This window comes from Camellia sinensis, chromosome 7 (assembly GCF_055761805.1).
Source record: "Camellia sinensis isolate YWXY chromosome 7, ASM5576180v1, whole genome shotgun sequence".
Lineage (NCBI taxonomy): Eukaryota > Viridiplantae > Streptophyta > Magnoliopsida > Ericales > Theaceae > Camellia > Camellia sinensis.
In genome coordinates, this window is record NC_138967.1 from 49,201,751 (window position 1) to 49,227,381 (window position 25,631).

The 25,631-nt window shown below is 33.6% G+C and overlaps 1 long non-coding RNA gene across 4 annotated transcripts; it reads left to right on the plus strand.

Annotated features, from left to right (window-relative positions):
• Positions 1-2,214: 2,214 nt before the first annotated feature.
• LOC114283362 (uncharacterized) lies at positions 2,215-21,765 on the plus strand. 4 transcript variants are annotated; one of them, XR_014335287.1, is made up of 8 exons: positions 2,215-2,610; positions 3,174-3,330; positions 4,942-5,035; positions 5,206-5,271; positions 14,040-15,024; positions 18,928-19,078; positions 19,209-19,461; positions 20,981-21,765. It is a non-coding gene; the product is annotated as an uncharacterized LOC114283362 (long non-coding RNA). The 4 variants fall into 4 exon arrangements; XR_014335288.1 differs by lacking the exon at positions 20,981-21,765 and having other exon boundaries at positions 2,216-2,610; positions 3,174-3,325; positions 19,209-20,459; XR_014335285.1 differs by lacking the exon at positions 20,981-21,765 and having other exon boundaries at positions 2,217-2,610; positions 19,209-20,458.
• The last annotated feature ends 3,866 nt before the right edge of the window (positions 21,766-25,631 follow it).

Below are 25,631 nucleotides of genomic sequence, written 5' to 3' on the forward strand. Positions count from 1 at the left end.
TATGTTATCATGAATTTATGTATTTAATTTCACAATTGAGACAACACAATGTGCATGAAACATTAGCAAGACTTAGTGGCCCAAAAGGAAAGGCAACTTGTTGAATCTACAGGATCAATGCTAGATTGTAAATTTTGGATGATCCTACTTTGCATCATAATTTAGTCATTGGACTTGTCTATTATCAGCATAATAGTGTAAATGCAACATTTTCAATCAAAGAATCATGTAACAAGGCTCAACCCCCTTTTAATTGTTGTGTCTTCCCTTTATAAATTATAGACGTGGCATACTTATGAAAGACAATATTTGTACACGTGAGATGAAAGTTCTGCATCGTTTGTTTTCAAATAATTACTTCCACCTAGAATTGTTCTTTGATGTTACTATCCATGTTGTAAGATATATTTCAAATGATTCATACCCCAAACAAAATCTTAAAAAAGGATTTTGCTGAAGATTCAATTAAACGTACACTTTGGGGGGAATTTTAGCATGCTGGGTTTCTATCCAAATTCAGATTGGCTGAAGAACATTTATATCTAATCTTAACTGTCAATGTGTGCAATACCAACAAATTCAATCTAGCCTTACTGTCTCTAATAAGTTTTTCTTGTGATGTGCAATAGGAATTCATTGGATCAAGACATTTATGTTTGTTCCAAAGTAAGCTAGATTGGAACCAGAGTCCTTACCATTTAAGTGGATACCTCAAGCAGGTTGTTTGCAGTAGACTACTAGGCCATTTTTCATGAAGTAGCCTTCATTAACTCTAAGAAATTCACTCTTAAGTGAACCCCGGTCAGGCGGGCTGTAATTTTCCTTTCAAATTATGCTATGAATGATGTTGGTCTGCGTTCACTAGTAGAAGTAAAGGAAGGTAAACCCTTGGAGAGGTCTAGGTAAGATCTCTTTTCCCTTCATTTCTCTTACTTCTTTTTAAAGTACTTCCTTCAATTCTCTCTCAAATCTTCTATCAAATGTCTCTCCCACTAGTGCTCTTGCAAACAATCCCTGTCTTGGTTTCCAAGGTTATTCCATATCAATATTAAAAATTCACTATTCTTCAAATTCTATTTCTAAAAATGCTGGAGCTTCATATATTTGGGACACTATTCAACAAATCTTTCAGGACATTTGTAGATGGAAATAAAGGCATACTTCAATAGGCTCATATTGACATTATGAGCAGCATTAAGAGTTCCACAAAGTCACTTGCAATAACAGTCCAGGCTCTCAAAATAATCAACTAAACGTTCATGATTGTTGTGAGAACTATTTTTGCACAGTATAAGTTAATATGCGTGTTGCTATTCTAGTGATACTAGTATACATGCAGACTCCGACCGCTGAAACTTCTAAGTTATCTCCTTCACCTCGGCCCCAATCTCAACTCTCATCCCCATCAACATCTCCAACAGACGGAAAGAATTCAGCACATAATACCCAACCACCGTGTCCAAAACCGGCACCGGCGCGTTTTCAAACCCAAATCATCCACTTAAATAAAGTTCATGCAATCTTAAGAGTTTTTGAATTGGTATGCCAACCAAAATTCACTATTCTCATAGGTTGCACATCTAGTACATCCAACTTAACAAAAATCCATGTATCCATGTATCGCTAAAAGTGTTAAAATTACTTCCAAAAACACTCAAACATCCGCCCTTACAATTCCATTCTACATCTTTCTGTTGGAATTCACCATAATTGCATGACCTTTTCTAAGCAATAAATGCATCATAGTTGCCCATGGTTTCAAACTTGAACTAAGGTTAAGGTACCTCCAAAACCATCAACGTAATAAGATTTAGTAAAGTCATTTTAATATTTGGAAAAGGCCAAAAAAGAAACTTTGCCGAATCTTTCTACACTTAGAAAATACACAATCATTATGGCACTGCTAGAAAAAGGGGTATATGACAAGAAACTTTTTGCAACGGCATAATTATTCGTCGCAAAAAATCACTTTTTGCAACGGTTAATACCTTGTCGCCAATAGTCGCTTTTTGCGACGGCAAATACTGTCTCAAAAAGAGGAAAAAAATATAATGGCTGGTTTTTGCGACGACGAGTCAATAGTCGTTGTGGAAGGCTTATTTTTTGCGACGGTTTTTTCTTCCCGTCACGAATATTTTTTTTTTATTTTAGCCATGTCCTTTGTTGTGCCCTCGCTAGTAGACCAAAAAAAAAAAAAACTCCTCCTTCTTGTGAAGCCCTTATGCTCAAAATCCCCAAATTTTATCAAATTTTGGTGCTCTTGACCTCAATCTCATTTTCAAGCTCATCTCTCTCTCTCTCTCTCTCCATCTGCATATTCCATCTTCGTGTGACTCAGAATCACTCCCATCCCGCCGGCAAGGGCTCAAATTTGTAGAGCATCAATGTCGAAGCCACCGTTGCTTATCTTAATGTCGCACGGGACCGCATAGTGTCCGTCAATCTTCCACCGTCGCTCGTCGTCGCACATCATCACATGGCCACCGCCGCTCACCATTGCCTCGACGACCACCACCACCACCACCACCACCATTGATATCACCACCGCCAACCAGCAACCATTCTCTTCTTATCTCACAGCACGATCCACCATCGGAGCACTACCCCCAAGTATATCTTTTATATTTCGCTCTCTCTCTCTCTCTCTCTCTCTCTCTCTCTCTCTCTCTGTGTATCTCTGTCTCTCTTCCCCCAATTTTAGCCTTTAGGTTTTTTTTTTTCGCATACCTTCAAGCAAACCCACCCCCAAATCGACCCACCCACCGCCATTAATGAATGACTGGAATCTTGAAGTTTTTTTTTTAATGATATGATGATCTTGATTCATGGATTCAAAATATCAAATGGGGTTTATTAATCTTGTATTTTGGTTGTGTTATGTTACAATGCTTCACACATGTTTGCATAAATTCCCCACACAAACTATATAATATTTTTGTACTTCGCTGGGTTTTTTTTTCCTTCTTGTTTTGGGCTTGTGTTTTGTTTCCCACGCATATTTTCCTATCTATGTATCGAGTTTTAGGCGAAATCCAATTTTTTAGCAGATTGGTATTTGACATTGAAATTGTTTGTCTTTACTTTTAAGCTAAATTTTTGATAACCCACTTTCACACCTTCTGCACTTTCTGCTTCAGCAATCTGATTGTGGATGTCTCTTCTCTTCTTACTAGTGATTATTAGTTGTCCATGGTGCAAATTCCAATCATCGACCTCAATATTTTCTCGCCATTATATCTCTATTTTGAACAACACCTTATGAACTGGATCCCCTATTCGATTGCCTCCAATCATGCATGATTTTCTCGAGCCTCGCATTCTCAAGGTTAGGTAATTAAAGTAATGTTGCTTGATTTCATTTTTATTTTGCTGTTATAAATTCGATTCTTGTTAGCTTTTTTGTTTCATTCTTTGCTAATTAGAAGTGTTATGATCTAATTAGACAAAAGATAAAGTTCTATTCTAGTTAGCATTTGTTTAATTCTCTGCTAATTAGTTTTTGTTTGATCGTTAGACGAGAGAGTGTTATGATCTAATTAGACAAATTGACGGGTTTTCGTTTCATGTTGATTATTAATAAATTCAAATAATAGTTATCTACGATGTGTTTGTTCGGGATTCTTCTTGTTTCTTTGTTCTTCTCTCACACGCTTCATATAAAGTTTGTGCTTGTATGAGCATAAGCAAACAGTAGAACATTTGACTTTGTTTTCTTAAATATTAAGGCAAAGATTAACCTAGTGGTGGCTATTAAGTTTGTGTGCATGGCTTTCTAAATCATCAGCTTTGGGCAAGGCACTACAAGAGTGATGATCTAAGCTTTGGGTTATGGTCCTTCTGCTTTATTTGCATGCGCTACAAGAGTGATGATGTAAGCTTTATTTTTGTGGGTTTTAAGGGTTTGTGGTTATTCATGACTGTATATGCCCTGTTGTCTGTTAAGAGTTCTCATTTTTTGTGCTAGAGTTTCATGTCTGAAAGCCTCATCAGGAGTTGTAAATGTATTGAGAGTTTCATATGCTAAAAGTTTCTTTATCTGCAACTTTTTTCACATTTTAACGACCAATACTATCTTTTTGCTTTGTGGAGTTTGTTTGATATGTATACATAGTGTTCTTCACAGCTATTCTTTATCAGAGCGCCATCGGTAGCCTAAAAACTCACCATAGAACCCAAGTAGTTGTTAAACGTTGTGGCTAGGTAAGTTGTTTCAGCTTGAGGAGGGCTTATAATGCTCCAACTAGAGTTTTTAATTTCCTGTTCCAGTGTCATCTATTCCAGTGATTTCAATTGTCGATAGTGTGATTTGAGTTTGAACAAACGTTCTGCATTTTTCCCTTATTTTTTATTTTTGTTTTCGTACTTGTTTCTCCATGCTACTGCTAGTGGCACATTATGGCATATCAAATTTGTTTTTCTTATACTCATATTCAAGCCCTTCTTTATACATGATGTTTTTATGGTTGCAAGAGTAATATTAGGTAAATGTTGCCTAGTGATGTTTCTAATTCTCGGTCACAGAGTCTTAGTGAGGTTCCAATATTTTTTTTAAGAGTTAATAGTTTCTGGTAACTTGTTCTTAAGAGTTGTTGGAACCTGTTATGATGTTGTTGACCACTTAAAGATTGTGCCTGTCTTTGGAGTTTTGAGACCCATTCACTGTTTAATGCCTTCTTTTTTTCTTTTTTTACTTTCTTCCTTTGCTGCCCGGAATTTATACAGCAATCTTAATTTCATGATATTCACATCTTCCATTGTTGTCATAGCTTTTCAGTTGTTCTATTATTTGCTTTAGGGTGTTAAAGTTTTCTGATTGCTTCAATATGTTTCAACTTTGTATTCTTTTCATCTGGTTTGGAAGCGTTTACTAGATATGGTTTCATTTCTATGATTTCTGTCAGATATTTTTTACAACTTTAGATGTATTTTGGTTATCTTCAGGTTAGAGCGCTGGGCTGTTGTAAACTTTTGGGCTCGGTGCAACATACGTGGCCTTGTTAGAGATCTGATCAAATGTGGAGACATGAAAGGAATTGTACGTTATGTCATTCTCTGTTTCTTGTTTCCAAATTTTGTTGATTGTTTTAGTAATGCAGCTGATTAAATGCCATTCAGATTATTCATGTAATTTAGTTCTTGTTATATTCCCGTGATTATGATTACAACTCCATTGAGCCAAAGCAAGACTCTCTCTTTCAATTTCAGGGAGCTTTTACTGGATTTCTATGTTAGGTTGGGGAAAAGGAAGCCTGATCAAATTATCATATTCAGGTAATTATTTCTTCTCCATTTGGCCAATGGCAAGTATGTTCACTGCATCATACCTGAATTATTATCTGCTCTACTCTCTAATTTTGCTTTAAGAAAGAATGGCACGGAAATAAAATCAGAGAGCACAATAAAGATACAGAAATAGTTGAGAAGCAACTGATGGAGAAGATGTGAGATGATATTAACAGAGAACTACCTTTCTATTGAGGGATATTTGAGATTGGAATAAAATTAACTTATTATCTTCTTAAATCTATATTGTTATCATCAAAATCAATTATAAACAATGTGTGGGCCTAACGCTATGGCATTCAATGACGGGATAATAAAATGTTAACCATTGATCCGGACTCTGTTTGTCACGTGTAATAGGTTTATTGGGATGATGGAACGAAATTTTATCTTGTACATCAGAGTATCACAAGCATCTTACATGAACTCTCATAAATTTGTGAAGTATCTGTGTTGGACTTGTGGGTATGGGTGTGAAATATGTGTCCGACATTAAATTGAGAATGTCACATGAGAATGCAATCCTCTACCTGCTTTTGGTGCCCCTTCTAGGCCCCATTAATCCTATTGGTCCATTGTGATGACATGGATAACAACATTAATTAGTATTTTATTTTTGATATTAAATAGTTATTATCCATAATAAAACTAAACGAACAATCCCCTAATCTGTTATGACTCCTTCATAAATATAATGCTCAATTAGAAAATCAAAATAAAAAGGGAGTCGCTATTCCCACTCCACTTTACTCTAAATATATTCCTTTCGTTATCCTTATTATACATAGTTACATTAATACCCTTTCACACAAAATATACTCCCTGAAAAAATCAAAATTCCAAGGTTATTAATATAACTATGTATAATAAGGATAAAACAAAAAAAGTATATTTGGAGTAAAGTAGAGTGAGAATAACGGCTCCCAATAAAAATTCTCCTAATAAAAATTCAATCTAATAGGTAACCCTTAAACACAACAGTAGTTGCCTCATTAGTGAAACCACAATAAGTAGGTGCCAAGTTAATATTAGGGTGTTCAAATTATCCCGTAAAAAAAAAAAAAAATTGAACAAAATTGACTTTTTTAGATTGGGTTGGGTTGGGTTTGGTTGGATTGGATTGATTTTCTAGTGTATTCATTTGGTTTTGGATTTTCAAATCATCAAATGGATATAATTGAGTTGATTCTTAGTTTAGACCTTACTTAAATCGAACCAACCAGATAACCAAACGTATATATATTTTCAAAATTTTATTTATATTGACATGTTTTTCACTTAATGGGTGTATTACAATGGACTTGATTTCAACTAATAATTTCTCATATACAATAATTAATTAAGTGAATGAAGGAAGTAATAGGAGTTTGAGTCGGATTTCTCACTTGATTTTAAATTGTATTGATTGTATTAATGAATTTAATTTGTATTGGTTATTATTAAGTTTGAGTTAGATTTATAGGAAATATCATTTTGTCTCTCAAACTTTTACACAATTTTCAATTTGACCCCTAGACTTCAAGTAATATCAATTTTACACCCAAACTTTTAAAATTTTGATCGTCACATTCCGTCTACAATTTGACAGAATGTGCTGACGTGACACAAAAATTCATTTGAAATTTCATTTTACCTCCCAAACTATACCTTAAAAATTAATTTGCCTCCCAAATATAAAAAAAAAAAATTTAAATTTAAATATTTAATAAATAATTTTTTATCTCAATAATGAAAAAAATTAAATTTTAAATAATATGTACTTTGCAAAAAAAAAAAAAAAAAAAGTAATAATAAAAAATATAAAAATCGTCATTTAGAATTATCTTGAGACTATGAAGCATAGATAATTCAACAAACATGTCGTACACGTACTGGGTACTTACCAATGTATGGTATTTTTGTATACGTACTGAGTACACAAAACATGTACTCAAATTTTTCCTTCTTAATTTTTGATGTATCCAGACATATCTAGTATATACCCAAACCATGCCGTACCTCAGTCGAAATAATATTTTCTTCTACTACAAAGATAAAATTCTTTTTACTGAACTTCTTTTTCATTTTTAGTTTTGTACTCAGCATGGTTTTAAAATTAAGTTATAGTTTGTAAGTTATTTAATATAATGATATTTAATTTTGATTTATCTTATACCTATACTTTTGGCATTAAATGTCAATTGTAGGTTGGATTTACAAATTAAACCATTTAATCCATTTTATATTATTCCAAATTAAAAACAAATATTTTTTTACAAACGTATTAAGCCGTACCCGTATCTTACTTTTTTTTGAATTTTACTCTGCCAACATACCCGTATAGTACCAATATTAGTACTCATACGCGTACCTGTGCTTCATAGGTCTCAAATTATCTCAAGTCAATCTTAGAGAAACTTATTGAGCTGAAAATTTCTTGGTTACTCTATGTATGTGTGTGTGCGAATTGTAACTAGCTTTTTACCCAAATTAATTTCAATATAATTGATCGACTAATAGTAATTTTAAAATTGAGTGAGAAAAAAATTTCAAAATTCGGTAAGTACCTGTTACGGGTACGACATGTTTGTCGAAGTACCCACGCTTCATAATCTCAAGATAATTCTAAATGAGGATTGTTCTATTTTTTTATTAGTTTTTGCAAAGTATATATTGTTTCAAATTTAATTTTTTCATTATTGAGATAAAAAACTATTTATTATTTATTAAATATTTAAATTTAATTTTTTTTAATATTTGGGGGGTAAATTGATTTTTAAGGTATAGTTTGGGGGGTAAAATGAAATTTCAAATGAATTTTAGTGCCACGTCAGCACAATCCGTCTAATTATAGACAAAATGTGACGGCATGGGTCAAATTGATCAAAATTTTGAAAGTTTGGGTGTAAAATTGATATTAATTGAAATTTGTGGTCAAATTTAAAAATGTGTGAAAGTTTGAGGGGCAAAATGATATTTCCTCTTAGATTTAATTGTATTGGTTTGCATTAAACAATATTTTTTTCTTTGTTTGTGTTATGCTTAAATGTTAAAGACTTACTCATTTTAATTTTTTATTATTTATTGATTCACTTATTTTTAATATAGTGGAATTGTGGTTTCAACTCGAACTACATTGGATTTGGTTGGGCTGGATATAGTGTGTGATTGGTTTGGTTTTGGATCTAAAAACTTAGAATCGATTATGATTAGGTTGATTCTAAATTTAATGTCAAACCAAACTAAACCGATCCATGAACACTCCTAATTCAAATATTGGGATTCATTGTTTAATTTCAATTTTTTTTAAAAAAATACAGTCTTAAGTTTTAATCTTTTCGGATCAAAAGGATAAAACAATTTGGAAGATTATATTATTTCTATCTATTTTTTCACATGTGCACTATTCACTTATTTGTTCACATGTCAGTTATCTATCAACCTAAATGTCCACCTATAATTTGCCGCAACCTCCGATGACTTTTGCTACTATTTTTTTGACGATTGATTGGCATAAAAATAGGGGCATAAAAATAAAAATATTGTCATTTTTATTAAATAATTTCATTAAATAAAAATAGGGGCATAAAAATAAAAATAAAAAGAAAATTATTTAAAATAATAATTTGTCATTTTTATTAAATAATTTCATTAATCAGGTGTTTGTTATTCAAAAAAATTAATCCTCGGACTTAATGCCATATTCCCCATAGAAAAGGACTTGCCAATAAAACCCTGGTATATAAAAATTGCCAATGTTTAAATCATAAATTTAAGATAAATTTATTAAGGAAAAAAAAAAAAAATGATGACCAATGCGTGTAGGAAACATGACGACCCCCGATGTGGATGTTTGGGTTTTGCTTTTTTTTGTTTTGTTTTGTTTTGTTTTTTTGTTTTTGTTTTTATAGATGTTTTGTTGATTAATTTTTGTTTTTGTGGATTTATTTTTGTCCTTTGTTTTATATAATAGTATAGATAACACGATACATGTGGGATTGACCAAATTCATTTTGGAAGTTGATTTTATACTGAAAAATAGTTTGTTTGGTTTTCAAAAAATTGAAATATTTTGGGCTTGTTTGGTTTGTATTTGAGAAACATGTTTTGAGATAAAAAGTATGAAAATTTGTTTGGTTTAGTTTTTTTTCAAAAGATGTTTTGAAAAATTATTTTGAGAGAGAGTTTTGGAAAAAGTGATTGATTTGATGTGTATGAGAGAGAGATTTGTTTGGAAAACTTGTAAACCCAACAAGTTTTGGAAAAAAATTTTGGAAAAATTTGTTTGGTTTGATTACTTTTGAAAACTTACTTGTAGAAAATTTTTCCCAAAATTTTTTGAGAAACACAAACCAAACAAGGCCTTTTTGTTTTTCGTATTTTTTTTTTTTATTAATTTTTTTTAATATTCTAAGCAATTTTACTTTAATTTTTAGATACACTTAACATAAATACACTTAAAAAGTATAATATTTGTGAAAAAAATATTTAGAAAATTCACTAAATATCAAAAATATAAAAAAAAATACGAGAATTCAATATATTTTTTGTATTCTTGTAAATTTATTGATTTTAAAAAAATTATAAATATTTTGCTTTGTAGATACATCTAAATAAGATGTATTTAAAAAAGTAAAAAAATTATTTAAAATTTTAAAAATATTTATTAAAAAAAATTACGAAAAATAAAAATTCAACATTCAAAAAATTGAATATAAAAAATTAAAACAAAACTTAATAAAAATTATTATAAAGTATCACATCACTTTTTTAACTTCCGGTACCTATCTTTATAAAAAATTAAAATACAACTAAGATAGCTAATTATGCAAATCTTTGGGCGTAAGGCCCCGTTTGTTTTGGAAGATAAAGATGGGAATGAGATTGAGGGATTTGGGGTGGCTACTGTGTGGGGTGCACAACAGCTACTGTTGTGCTGTCAAATGGGCCCATTTCGATAATCCGAGGCGTTCACATTTTAGAATACATCAAGTAGAACATACCAGCAAGAAATCAAGTTAATCGGATATTGTTTATCCTTTCATCCACTCACATTTGTATTCAATTTAATACTTTAAATCACAATTGTTATTTATTTTTGTAGGTACAAATGTGAGTGAATGAATGGGTAAATGATATCTGATTAACTTGATTTTTTTGCAAAGATGTACTAATTGATGTATTTTAAAATGTGAACAGTTCGGATTATTGAAATGGGCCTCGAAATGGGCCTATTTGACTGCACAACAGTGGCTGCTGTGCACCCTGCACAACAGCCACCCCAAATCTGAGATTGAGATGGAGGTGAGGCCAACTATATATTGTGTTTGTTTTGGAAGATGGAGAGGGGATTCATAATCCCATAGGATTAGGATGGGCCTTAGTGTTGGGATTGAGATGGAGGAGGTGGATGTGGAGGTGGTATTAGGAAATTAGTCCTCCGATTTAGGTTTTGTTTGTTTTTTTGTTTTTTTTTTAAATGTCGGGCATTTTTTTTTAACATTAATGGTTAATGTTTTTGTATTTTTTGTTAAGTAAAAATCATAATTTTATTTGTTTTAATATATTACATTTCTTTTATAGGATAATAATTTAACAATCTCTACGCTAACAACTATCATCAAAACAAACATAATTTTACTTAATCCTCTCACTATCAATTCCCTCATGAACAAACTTTCACTATTAATCCACTCATTATCAATTCCTTCCATTCTACCTGGGAAAACAAACGAAACCTAAGGGACAGGTAGAGAGTTGAACGACGGGACATAATATCTACATGGAAAATACAAAACAAAAGCACATGCACTTCCATGTGAGCTAACCAACAACAATAACCCTTGTCCATATCGTTGCTTTTCTTTTTGAAAAGTGCTTAGAGATCCCAAAAGAAAATTTATTAAATTTTTTATTAAGTATTTTATATGGGTGGAGGACTCACACCATATAAGTGTCAGCAAATCTCACTCCATGTAAGATATTTAATAAATCTTTTTACTCTCTATCATTACTCTTTCTCATTTATAATTCTCTTGGATCTATTTTCATACCTGTTTGGGGTCGCTGCTATGCATGGTGTGCAACAACTATTGCACACCTTATTGGGCCTATTTTAGGGCCTAATTCGATAATTTAAACCGTTCACATTTTAGAAGTTATCGAGTAGAATATATTTGTAAAAAATCACGTTGATCAGATATCATTATCTCTTTCATCAAATCATATTTGCATTGTGTTTTATATTTCAAATTACATTTATCTTTTTTTTTTTATTTAAATGCAAATGCGATTTGATGAAAGGGCCAACAATATCTAATTGACGTGATTTTTTACTAGTATACTCAATAATTTCTAAAATATGAACAATTTAAATTATCAAATTAAGTCCTAAAATAGACCCAACAAAAACAATTGCTACACCCCCAAAAAGACTTTTCACACTCACTACCTTTGAACATTAGGGTTTTGAAAAATCACCACAAACAAACAAACAACCAATAACAAGAAAAGGAAGCTTCTCACTGTGAATCTCATTCCCTGTCCTTTTCTTTCTTTTTGGTAACTCTCTCTCTCTCTCTCTCTCTCTCTTTCTCTCTCTCTCATACCCATCTTTTAATTTTTTTCCCTCTACTTTTTGAATCTCGTCTTATTATCTTACTGGAGAAGAAAAGAAGGGTCAAGTTGTGTACTGATTTTTTATTTTTTTCCCCTCAGTTTTCTCTGGAAACAAGCAAAGGGTATATGATTGTAGTGTGCTCGTTTTGAATCTTAATTAAGAAATAACAAGGGATTTTGCAGAACCCAAATGGCATGCCAGGCCATTCATTCATGGACATTTAGTGGGTTAGTGGGTGCTTTTCTTGATCTTGCTATTGCTTATCTCTTACTCTCTGCATCCACTCTTGCATTTTTCGCCTCCAAATTTCTGGGTTTTTTGGGGCTTTTCTTACCATGTCCTTCTAATGGCCTATTTGGCAACGTCAATAGCAATTACTGCTTGAAGAGGCAGTTAATTGATTGCCCAATTGAGACAGTCTCTTCTGTTCAACCGTCTGTGAACACAAAGTTTCCCTTCGATTCAATTGGCGGGAAAAATGCAGATTGCCAATTGAATTTGAAGTTAATTAAAGATCAAAACAATTGTGTTGATGGGTTTGTTGAAATGGAAGGCGAAGCGTCTTGTAGCTCAATATCAGGTGCTAGGAAGTTGCAAAATGTGGTTGAGAGGGACTTGATTTTGAGGAATGAATTGGTTAGGGGGTTTGATGTAGTGAATTCATCAGTTCATGTCAAGAAGGGAGGGTTTGATCTCAAGGGTAAGGGGATTGTAAATCAGAGGCCAAGGAATGGTCTTAGGCGACGTTGAAAAGGTCTTGCTGATTATGCAAAAGTTTTGCCCGTTTCTTATGACCCTTCATATGCAAATGATCAGTCACATTTTAGCATTGATCGTAAAGGGAATAATGAGATTGAATGCAGTTCACTGCCAGTCGGCTCTGGAGCTGATGCTAATCACTTTAATTGTGAGTGTTGATTTTGATCTTGGTTTGTATTCTATCCAATTTTTTCTTTTTTCATTTCATCCGAAACTTTGCACCTTAACTGAAAAGAAAAAGAAAAAAAAGAAGAGAGGTATTAGTGTTTCGTTTTATGAACTCATGTATCTGTGTATTTTGTGTATGCACTTTCACATTTTTTAAATCAACATAAGTTGTGCTGTAATCTTACACAGCTGAAATAAAGAAATTGAAGAAGCTTGGTGTTGTAAGTTCAATAACTTATAAGAACGGTTTCTTGTATATGCTATACACGAAAAGTCACAATTTCAACTGACAATGCATATACAATACCCCAGTGAAGACCTTTCTGGTGAAATTATGTCTTACAATTTTTTTAAAAATCTTGGCCATTCTTGGCAAAGGGATGGGAAGGGATTTTAAACCATAAAGGGATGTCAAATTCCTTGGTGAGGATTCTTAAATTCTCCTAGGGTTTTCAAGGATAGACTCGGAGGTCCCATATGCACGTAGTAAAAGCTTTTAAAAGAGTTATATTTTAAAATCCTTAAAACAAAGAACAAAAAGTGGAAAAGTTCAGGAGCCCTTCAGATGATCGAAATTATTCATCTATGTGTGTGTGTGTAAGACGGCTTGTAAGGGAATTTTTTAATTTTTTTTATTGGTTAAACTCACCCCCTAGGTTAGTGCTTCATGTTTCTTTGATGATACCTACATTTTTATTCTTAATTGATCAAATCCCAAACAACTAGATTTGTAGAATTTGTAGTTTTTCTTTCTCTCTGAGTCGTAGATACATAATACAGCTTTGGCCTCTTTTTTACTTAACGTGGATATAATGCAGATAAACATTGACAATAAAGAAGAAAGAACAAATAAAATGCATTTAAGAAAAGAAAAAGAAAAAGAAAAAAGGAAATGAAGAAGTTGTTCTGGTTTTAAACAAATGGACTACCACCAATACATATATGGCAAGGGTTAAAGTATAATTTTTATGTCTCTTTTTCAATTAGCACTTTAAACTGTTAGTGTGAATGTTTAAACCTCAAGGATTATTCCTTGTGCTCTCCTCAGGGCATAAGCTTTGCACCCATTTCAAAACAATGTTTTGGACATGAGTTGTCATGAATTCTTGGTTGGTGTATCAGATTTTACATGGAATCTTACAAAACATAAATGGAAGCATTCATAGAACCATGCTTAGGTTATTGCTAATACGACGCATGACAATGCTATTGTGTGTGGTATGTGATTTAGATGACGAGGACGCTCCAATTGTTAAGAATTTTGGGGATAGAGCTTTACATGGCTTTCAGTTGGATGGAATTCTTCATGAAAAGAAACTAGCTTAGAAAAGTGAATCATCCTATGAAGAGATAAAGAGTAATGTGCAGAAGGACCTGGGTTATGAAGGTAATGAGAAAAATGCAATCAGAATCTTGGAACAGGCACTTGAAGAAGAACACGATGCTCGTGCTGCTCTTTACCTTGAGCTTGAGAAGGAGGGAAGTGCTGCTGCTACAGCTGCAGATTAGGCCATGGCTATAATACCGCGTCTACAAGACGAGAAGTTATCCATTGAAATGGAGGCTTGGCAATACCAGAGGATAATAGAAGAAAAATCTACGTGTGATGCTGAAGAAATGAACATCTGTAAAGAAATTCTTGTGAGGAGACAGAAAGAGAAGCATTTCTTGGAAAGGGAAGTTGAAGCTTATAGGCAGATGATTCATATTGGAAATTAACAGTTACAAGATGACATTCAGTAAATGGTGAACACACAGAGAGAACAGGCTGATGCTCCCACAGGTAGTGAATCCATTGACAAGAAGGAAATTGTAAAAGATAAAAGTTCAGTTAATGAGGTATTGTCTATTGATAAGCAAAACTGTACACCCTTGCTCTTGGAGAGGAATTATGAATTTCCGGATGGGATGAAGAAGCTGATTTTCAAGCAAGGATATGTAGAGAAATCTATAGTTTCTGGTCTGCAGAAAAATTTGATGTCAACTGCTGACAATGAAAGACTGAAAATTGACATGGAAGTTGAGTGACTCGGAGAGAGGTTAAGCATTGTGCAGGAACAAAGACAGAAGCTCAACTTCTCTGTGGACTATCGGGAAGGGAAAAATTTCAACTGCAACTTGTAGAAGATATAGCGTAACAACTTCGAGAAATTTGACAGCTAACAGAACCTAGAAAGGCCGTGCACAAAGCTTCTTTGCCCCTGCCATCCTCTAAGGTTTGATGTAAATTTCTCTTTCATCATTATCTTCATCTATATCAGTAAGGCTGTGTTTGGATTATGCATTTAGGTAGGGATTTGGAAAGAGAATGGAAAATGCGAGGAAATGGAGAAAAAAATTATCTTATATTTCATGCAAATTTCCTTCACCTTTTCCTTTCCGAAGACCTATCCAAATCCATTATGCAGACACAACATAAGTGCACAAAGTTACAATGCTTACTCTCTTGAAGATCAAAACTTCACCCTCCTCCCAGCTCCCACCACCATACTAATATTCACTTCAAACATATTCCCACTCCTTTCTAATACCTTTCCAAATATGCCATAAGAAATAGATACTTCTAGAGAGGTCCAATCCCCTAAATAGGAGTACAAATTGAGCCCTAGTCTACCAAATGGTTACTTGAATTCCACCTCCATTCTACCCTACAAAAAGTTGATCCATTGCTTTTCTAATCTCTCGCTCTATTTGGTTCATTGGAAAGAGATGGAATGAAATGGAATGGCCATTCTTTAAGCTCCCCTATGGAATGATCATTTTCTTACAATGGTGATTGACTATTTCAGTTGCAATGCATATTTCATTATGTTTTTCAATCAACCAAATATGTGAATGGATATTTTGAAGGAATGATTATTCTATTCAACTCCATTCTAGTGGACCAAACACTATCTTAGCAGCACTGATAGTAACAGCATACGAGGACCTAAAATGTGTTGGAAAACTTGACAAAGTAATGTTGATTGGATTACTTAGTAAAACTCTACAACCAAGTATAACGGCTAGCGAGTCAATGTTAGATACCTCCTCTTTGCACCTGAAGGCTCTCTTTATATCTCCACCAACTAGTTCTTCCCTTCAGTTTTTGTTCCTACAGGTTCTTTTGGCACTATTTATGTTGTTGGCTACCAGAATTTCTGTAATTAGCATAGTTTTAAAAAGCCTCCGCAACCATTACTGCCACCTGTTACAACCGCTATGGCGGTGTGACAAAAATTCGCATCCGTAATGGTCGCCACTGTTGCGTAGAGGTCGTAATGGCTGTTACGGTGCCGTTACAATTTCGTTGCCACCATTACAGTCATTACACTTCTACTTTTATTTTATAGATTAGGTATATAAGGCCATTTTTCTCATTTCTCTTTTTTCTAGTTAGAATCGCACAAAAAGAATATAGAACTCATGTCAAAATGTTAGATCTACAAGTTTTGAATGTCCAATCTTCAAGTTCTACAAGACTTGAGTTGATATTAAAGTTAAATGAGCGTACTTCTCTCTCTCTCTCTCTCCAATTACCATTTTATTGAAAAGCTTTCATTAATCTCATTTGATTCTTTGAATATTAACTTACATTATTTCCATATTTTCTCTTTGGTTAAATTTATTCATTTGACCTTTGCTGCCATTACGATTATATGCTTCTATTTTTTTATTTTATTTTATAGATTTTGTTTATAAGGCCATTTTTCTCTAGTTGTTAAAATTGCACAAAAAGGATATAGAACTTATGCGAATATCTTAGAGCTACACGTTTCGAATGTCCAATATTCAAGTTTTACAAGACTCCAATATTAGCGATTACTCTTTTTCTTTTCCTCTCAACACCAAATGTATTTGCAATTATGCTTGATACTTTTGGATAAATTAGCAGAGTTAGGTAAACATAGCGGTGTAAAAATGGCCTGGCCTAGGCCCGCTTGGCTCTTGCCAAAAATTGGACCGGGTTGGGGCTGCCCAATTCCAAAAAATATAGGCCCAGATCCATGGGCAATCGGGTTTCGGGCCTTAGGACTGACTCTTCTATTTTTTAATTTTTTTTTTGCCACCAAAATAGCTTGCAAGTGATGTTGGGCATCAGGGCTTATCTAGACCAGGCTCGTCGAGCTGGGCCTCAGGCAGGCTTCTGGTTGGTGGGCCATTTTTACACTCCTAGGTAAACATAGGTGAATAGTTGTAAGTCCTCTTGTTTGAGTCCTGTATTATTGAATTTTCTTAGTAGATTTTTATTGGGTGTTGTGACGTACCTTTTGGGTTTTGCACATAAAAGCTTGGGCCTTATTTGGTTTGATTTCGGGAGATAAGTTTTCAAAAAATATTTTGGGGAGAGAGTTTAGAAATTTTTGTAGTTTGTTTGGTTGTATATTTTGAAACTAGTTTTGGAGCTTGAGAGTTTGGGATTATTTGATATTTTGTTGTAATTGAGTTGATGTATGTGAGAAAAAGTGATTGAAAAGGAGAGAGGAGAGAGAAAAAATGATTGATTGATGTGTAGGAGAGTGATTTTGGAAATTTTTTGAGAAAAATTACAAACCAAACAAAATTTTCTCCAAAATCTTTTTCCCAAAGCCAAACCAAACAAGGCCTTGGTGTTTTTATGTGATTCCTTATCTGTGTGTTTAATCATTTAAAGGATACAAATTGAGTAATTAATAAGAATTGTTATTAATTGGCTTATTCACCCTCTCTAGGTAAGTTAATAATATATGTCCGGCTTTTTAGATAAGTCCAACATTTATACTAGCCTCAAAAATAAAAATATTTTTGTTAAGACTTGATAAAAAGATGAGGGTCCAATCCAACTTATCCAAGTCTAAACTTTGAACTTAAGGGCCCAAAATCCCAATTGTAAATATTTGAAAGTAATAGACTGTTGTTTTACAAATGTATGAATTGTTTATAGAATATTGTTGATTATATTATTATAATTGTTTTCTAAAATTTTTTATTTTCAAAGTTGAGTTGATCAAATCTTACTTTTCGACTATGTCACAAGAAAATTTAATAGATTAATTATGTTAATGATATGTGAAAAATCTTAAATCCCCGAGATATTGATTTGTGATTATGTACCAATTTTAACAAGTAAATAGCAATTTCAATCAAACAATCAAAGACAAATCGACACAACAATTTTACGTGGAAAAATCACAATTGGAGCGCTTCCAATTGTGATAAAAAAATCACGGGCAAAAGTCACAAAACAATCCATTAAGAAGACATAAAGGAATTACACCCGAGATATTGATTTGTGATTATGTACCAATTTTAACAAGTAAATAGCAATTTCAATCAAACAATCAAAGACAAATCGACACAACAATTTTACGTCGAAAAATCACAATTGGAGCGCTTCCAATTGTGATAAAAAAATCACGGGCGAAAGTCACAAAACAATCCATTAAGAAGACATAAAGGAATTACACAAGTGTAAATGGGATTGCCAATAACAAAAACATAATAATATGTTAGATAGTATAGATTATACAAATTTAATTAGCAATTTCGTCATTAAAATATTATGAACTAGTTTAGTGAGAAAAGTTATAACATGTTTGTTACGGAACTCTAGCGGCTCTCAAATTTGATAAAATGATTTTTCTTAATATTAAATTAAAGCCTCCATTTGGAGAATCTTAGCTTCCAAACTAACCCAGATTGGTCGATGAACCTTTATGTCTAGGTGCTTGTAGGGCGTTTTTGGATGGATGTGAATTTTTTAATTGCATATATTTGACATTAAGGTCACGTTTGGGAATTTAGCTTTTAGTATAATTAAAAATACAAATTAAAAAAAAATGTCAAAAAATTAAAAGTTTGACCTTACATGGAACTTAGCTTTTAAGTATTAAACTAGCTATTGTTAAAACCACTAATAAGATTCAGTACACAAGAAATGTGAGACTTACAATTTAGAATTCACAATTTAATATTTATCCACAATGATAGGGTAATAATTGAGTTTGTGATAAATTGAAAGTTGACATGCAACACGCCATATCATTGTGGATAAATTTTGAGAGTACTATTCAAAAAGATAAATGTGTCATAGTCTCAGGACATGCACCATTATTAGTAAAGTTTTCTTCTTACTGGTAAATGTGGGATCTAACAAACAGCCTCTTGCTATCCACTGGAGTCTGCAACACTTCCTCCACCATAGACACCGTCATCAATAGCTTCTTCAGTAGTGGGGGGCTGCTGCTCAACAAGGCGAGGGATTGGCTTTTCCATGATCGGTCTTCCAATGGTCAAGATCTATGGGATAGGGTAAGCACACCTGATTCACATTTTTAATTTGAACTGAGTTAGCTTTGCAATTAGCCATTATCATACAAGGGATGTGTCTCTGACTGAGCTTGTTGCTGAGTTGTGACATGATTATTTGTTGTTGATGAAGGCGAATGAGCTCTACAAGGAAGGAAGGGTGTCAGAGTTTGTGGACCGGAAATTGATACCATCGATTGTCCTTGATCAAGTACAATTGTGCGTACATATTGGGGTAATGTGCACCGAATATGATCCAGAACTACGACCCACCATGGGTCGCGTTTATTCAATGCTATCAAAGAACCATAGCAGCAGCAGCACCCTAGTTGAAGAACCAATGAGAGATGGATCATCATCAGCATCATCCACAGCTCGAAATTCGGGTCAGTCCAATTCCCATATCTATTCTGTTTAAAACTGATCACAGTGCTACTGCTACTTCCAAGGGCCCTTTACGTTCAATGATTTTCCTAAGAATTTCTTTCCAGTTGACAAAATCGAGACTTACTAGTTTTATCTAGTCCAACTAGTGTTTTTTTGCACGAGTGTTTGTGGAACCCATAGCATAGCAAAATTTTCACCTTTTGAACCTCAAATCAAAATGTTTGTAAGCTATCTTGTACTAAATCAAAATATTCCTATACAATTTATTATTTGATTATGCTTTTCCTATAATGTACCCTACACAAAATATATAATTATGTCACAAAATTTCTAACATCAATCACAACATACGTCACCTCATCACAAATTAGCTTTACAAAATGTCCAAAATTTTGTGATTAATGTTGCAAAAGTTTATAGTTAAGTTATGACATTTTTTGTTACGTCAATTTGTGACGAACTTAGCATTTTTAGGATTGATGTTATAAAATTTTATGATCAAATTACACATTTAGTGGTACGATGCATATGGTATGCGCACCTAAAGGAGTGCACACCATAGCATTTTCGAAAGAAATTTTTTTTTTTGTTATTTCTTGTGTGGTGTTTTGGTATGACTAATCATTCATTTTTAGCTATAACTGAAAATGATTTATTGATGACATTTGTGGTAATAAACAAAAAATCACAAATGTCAGAACTTGTATATACATATTCTAGCCTGACCCTATGTATATATATATACACATACATAGACCTCCTATACACACGCACATAGGTCTACAAAATAAATAACTACTGTGATGAACTTCACAGACCTAACTAAAATGGAGAATAGAAGCTAGTTACACACCTATGGGGGTGTATTTTTGGGGGCCTCGTGGGCTCCCACCAAAAATAGGTCGGGCCAAGCCAATCTTGCAAAATCTCGACCTAGGCACAAGCTCAAGCGCAAGCCTTAGGGAGATTCGGGCCCGACAATTATTTATTTAATTATTTTCATTTTTTTTACCAAAATTGCTTTAAAATAAGGTTGGACCTCGGTTGGGTAGGGCGGGTCGGGCCTCAGGTGGGCTTCAGAGTGGACTTGGAGCGGGTCGGGCCGAGCCAAATAGTGCATGGCCAATCCCAAGCCTGGGGGTTTGGTTTGGGATCAGGCTCAAGCTTGGTCAGGCAGCTGACAAGCTTTGGGTGGGCTTCAGGCCGGGTGGACCATTTGTACACCACTACACACATTATATACTAGCGATTGACACACACAACGGGTGTGCAATTTAAATAAATGATAAAAAAAATTAAATAATACAATAATACATGTATTGCTCTAGTGTTCAGAGTTTTATTCTTTACACTCAAAGTCAAGGTTTCGAGTCTTATGCATATTTTTTTTGTTGGTTTTTTGTTTTAAATATAAAAACAAGGACACATAAGAAAAAGGTCTAATGTATTGATAATATAATTCCTAAAGTCCTATTTGCGTCATTAACTACAAACATGATATGTATTTTTTTTTTGCAGGCCCAACTGAGGTCGCTAACCATGGAACATCTAAGGCAAACATTCACTTGGAGAATGAGGGCCTACCCAAACACAGAGGACTAACCTGTGCTCGACGAATCCAACCAGAGGATGTGCAATCTTACATACCCTCCATTCCAAGCTTCTCATGTAGCAGTATGGATGGTATAGATAATTACTAAAGTCCCGTTTGCATCATCAACTATAAACATGATCAGTATTATTTTTTTGCAGGCCCAATTGAGCTTGCTGACAGTGGATCATCATCTGGGGCATACATTCACTTGGAGAACGAGGGCCTACCCAAACACAGACGACTTTGAATGTCTGTCCCAGATGATGATCCTTTGTTAGCGAGCTCAATTGGGCCTGCAAAAAAATAATACTGATCATGTTTGTAGTTGATGATGCAAATGGGACTTTAGTAATTATCTATACCATCCATACTGCTACATGAGGAGCTTGGAATAGAGGGTATGTAAGATTGCACATCCTTTGGCTGGATTCGTCGAGCATGGGTTAGTCCTCTGTGTTTGGGTAGGCCCTCGTTCTCCAAGTGAATGTCTGCCCTAGATGATGATCCATTGTTAGTGAGCTTAGTTGGGCCTGCAAAAAAATAATATAGATCATGTTTGTAGTTGATGATGCAAACAGGACTTTCGGAATTATATTATCAATACATTAGGCCTTTTTCTTATGCCATGTGTCCTTGCTTTTACATTAAAGAAAAAAAAAAATATATATATATATATATATATATGCGTAAGACTCGTAACCTTGACTTTGAGTGAAGAATAAAACTCTGAACACTTGAGCAATACATATATTATTGTATTATTTAATTTTTTTTTATCATTTATTTAAATTGCACACGCATCGTGTGTGTCAATCGCTAGTATATAATGTGTAGTGGTGTAAAAATGGTCCGCCCGGCCTGAAGCCCACTCGAAGCTTGTCAACTGCCCGACCAAGCTTGAGCCCGATCCCAAATTGAACCCTTGGACTTGGGCTGTGCACTATTTGGCTCGGCCCGACTTGCTCCGAGCGCACTCTAAAGCCCACCTAAGGCTCGACCCGCCCTACCCAACCAAGGTCCAATCGTATTTTCAAGCGATTTTGGTGAAAAAAATGAAAATAAATAAATAAGCGAGGCCCAAGGACAGGGCCAAAATTACACCCCCATAGATGTGGAACTAGCTTCTCTTCTCCACTTTAGGTGGGTCTGTGAAGTTCATCACAATAGTTATTTGTATATAGGTCTTTGTATGTGTATATATATATATATAGGGGCAGGCTAGAATATGTATATACAAGTTATGACATTTGTGATTTTTTGTTTATTACCACAAATGTCATCAGCAAATCTTTTTTAGTTATAGCAAAAAAGGAATGATTAGTCATACCAAAACACCACACAAGAAATAATAAAAAAAAATTCTTTAAAAAATGTTATGGTGTGCACTCTTTTAGGTGCGCATACCATATGCATCGTACCACTAAATGTGTAATTTTATAACATCAATCCTAAAATGCTTATTTCATCACAAATTGACGTAACAAAAAATATCATAACTACGCTATGAACTTTTGCAACATTAATCACAAAATTTTGGACATTTTGTTAAGCTAATTTGTGATGAGGTTACGTATTTTGTGATTGATGTTAGAAATTATGTGTCAAAATTATATATTTTTTGTAGGCTACATTATAGGAGAAGCATAATCAAATAATAAATTATATAGGAATATTTTGATTTAGTACAAGATAGCTTACAAATATTTTGATTTGAGGTTCAGAAGGTGAAAATTTTGCTATGCAATGGGTTCCACAAACACTCGTACAAAAAAACACCAATTGGACTAGATAAAACTAGTAAGTCTCGATTTTGTCAATTGGAAAGAAATTCTTAGAGGAAAATCATTGAACATAAAGGGCCCTTGGAAGTAGCAGTAGCACTGTGATCAATTTTAAACATAATAGATATGGGAATTGAACTCACCCGAATTTCGAGCTGTGGATGATGCTGATGATGATCCATCTCTCATCGGTTCTTCATCTAGGGTGTTGTTGCTACTATGGTTCTCTGACAGCATTGAGTAAACGCGACCCATGGTGGGTCGTAGTTCTGGATCATATTCGGTGCACATTATCCCAATATGTACGCACAATTGTACTCGATCAACGATAGCCGATGGTATCAATTTCCGGTCTATAAACTCTGACTCCCTTCCTTCCTTGTAGAGCTCATTTGCCTTCGTCAACAACAAATAATCATGTCACAACTCAGCAACAAGCTCAGTTAGAGACACCTCTCTTGTATGATAATGGCTAATTGCAAAGCAAACTTAGTTCAAATTAAAAATGTGAATCAGGTGTGCTTACCCAATCCCGTAGATCTTGACCATTGGAAGACCGATCATGGAAAAGTCAATTCTTTTGACCGCTTATCAACTCCAAAACCACTACCCCAAAGCTGTATGTGTCTGCCTTTGGAGAGACGTCTCCACAATTGTACTCGGGAACCAAATACCCATTGATTCCATGTACAAGCATATATTAACAACAAATCCAAAAAGTTTGGTTCGGTTTAAAAAAAAAAAAAGAAAAAAAAAAGGTTTTTGAAAACTCAACAAAACACTGATTGGATGGATTTGATTTTTTTTTTTTTTTTTAAAGAATAGGATTTAGTGACAACATATAGAGAATTTAAATTATATCCCAAAATCAAATTGCTGAAAAAAAGTATACTAGGAAAAATAAGAAAAATTAAATGCTTAACACATATAGGGTATCGACAACTTCACTGATATTCACATGTGTTAATCTTGAGGGAAGAGGCTGGCCTTGCCAAAATCAGCATTGGGACCCAATTTTCATCTATTAGGATGTTGGTGGGTTTGATGTCATAGTGGATAATTACATTGTGTGATTGTTCAGGAAGGTAAAGCAAGCCCCGGGCAATAGCTACAATTATGCCATATGTTTGCTTCCATTCAAGCGCATCTGACCTGCTAGTCTTTGAATCTAAAGCATCAAAAATAGTTCAAAACTTTGAGATTAGTTGCGTGTTGAAAATGGTGACTTAATTCAAAAATTGTAGTATTATTATACAATTATTGTTTTTTGAACGAAGTATTATTATACAATTAATTTATATTATGTTCGATGCAAATTAGAAGAGAACAGATGTATAACTCTTATGAGCATATCCTTCCCAGAACGGAGGGTGTCTTCACTTTATGTGTAATTTTTATTCTTTGATCAAATGAATGATTGTTCCTCATGGTTTTTCATTTTTTTTAAGACAGTAAAGAAAGGGAACTTTATTGATGATATGTAAGATACAAAGAGCATAACATACATCAAAAAGGCAAGCGAATGTTACAAGTATCATAACTAGACTAAACGATTTCAACTAGGTTAACACCGAAAAGATAGTGCAATCATATACTAGCAAAGCGCTAAGTTGATAAACCAACCAACAAAGCAAAGAAGGAAAGAAAAAAAAATCAACACCAGTCACACCCAATGATCAATGGGAACTAAATAACCCTAAATCCCTTATCATTTTAGATTAAAACAAATTTTTATCTATTTATTATTATAATAAATTTAGATTATTTAAAATTGCAAGTCTATGGGAGAGTCTTTTATTGGTTCTCATTAATTGCAATCTTAGCAATATAATATCAAATGGTGGTCAAATATTAATCAATCATATTGGTTATTTAATATTTTTATTAACTAATTAAATAAAACTTAGACAAAAAAATTAATAAATAAAAAACAAATGAAAAACTTCTCAAAAAGTTATATGAAAGTTAATGTAGGAATTTGAATAGAAATTTTTGAATTACATTGAATTTAATAAATGGTAAAATAACATTGAGAATTTGTGTGATAGTAAGGCATGTGTAATTTTAAAATAATAAATTTAGAATGAATCTTTTTGATTTTCGAAGACCCTATATGTTATAACTCAACTTACAAATAAAAATACAGTAGGTGATATTAGTACTTACTAAAAAGAAGGTAATCAAGGCTGCCATTTCTTGCAAACTCAAATACAAGCAGCATCTCTTCACGGTGTGAACAGAAACCCAGGAACTTAACAATATTTTGGTGGTGTGCAGACCCCAGCAGCAGTTACATCTCGTTCAGGACAAGTTCTTTTCTCTTCTCTGAGATCAACAATGGTTTCTTCACCGCGATCTCTCTTCCATCATTCAACTTTCCCTACAAAACATTTTCAGTCAAGGATGGATCCAAGATTCAAATTTCAGGGGAGGGCAAAAATAAATATATTTTGAAATTATTTTACTAATTACTCATATAATAACTATATATATATTTTTTATAGTTTTTAGATGTGTGATTGTGCTTGCCCCAAGATCCATCCTTCCTCTTTGTTGATGTATGTGGTTCATTCTTCGTTCATCAATGAAGTTTATTTTTTCCTAACCAAAACAAAAATATTTTCTTTTTTTGATCTACTTAAGGTTGTGTTTGGAATAACCTTGTACACTTGAGCAAAGCCACTGTGGGTGTTGATTTCTAACCACACAACCAAACGGGGAACTTAGCTGGAGTGCACCGGCAGAATAGATTAAGCCCGAACAACCCGTTACAGAAAGATAAGAATCCCGCGGT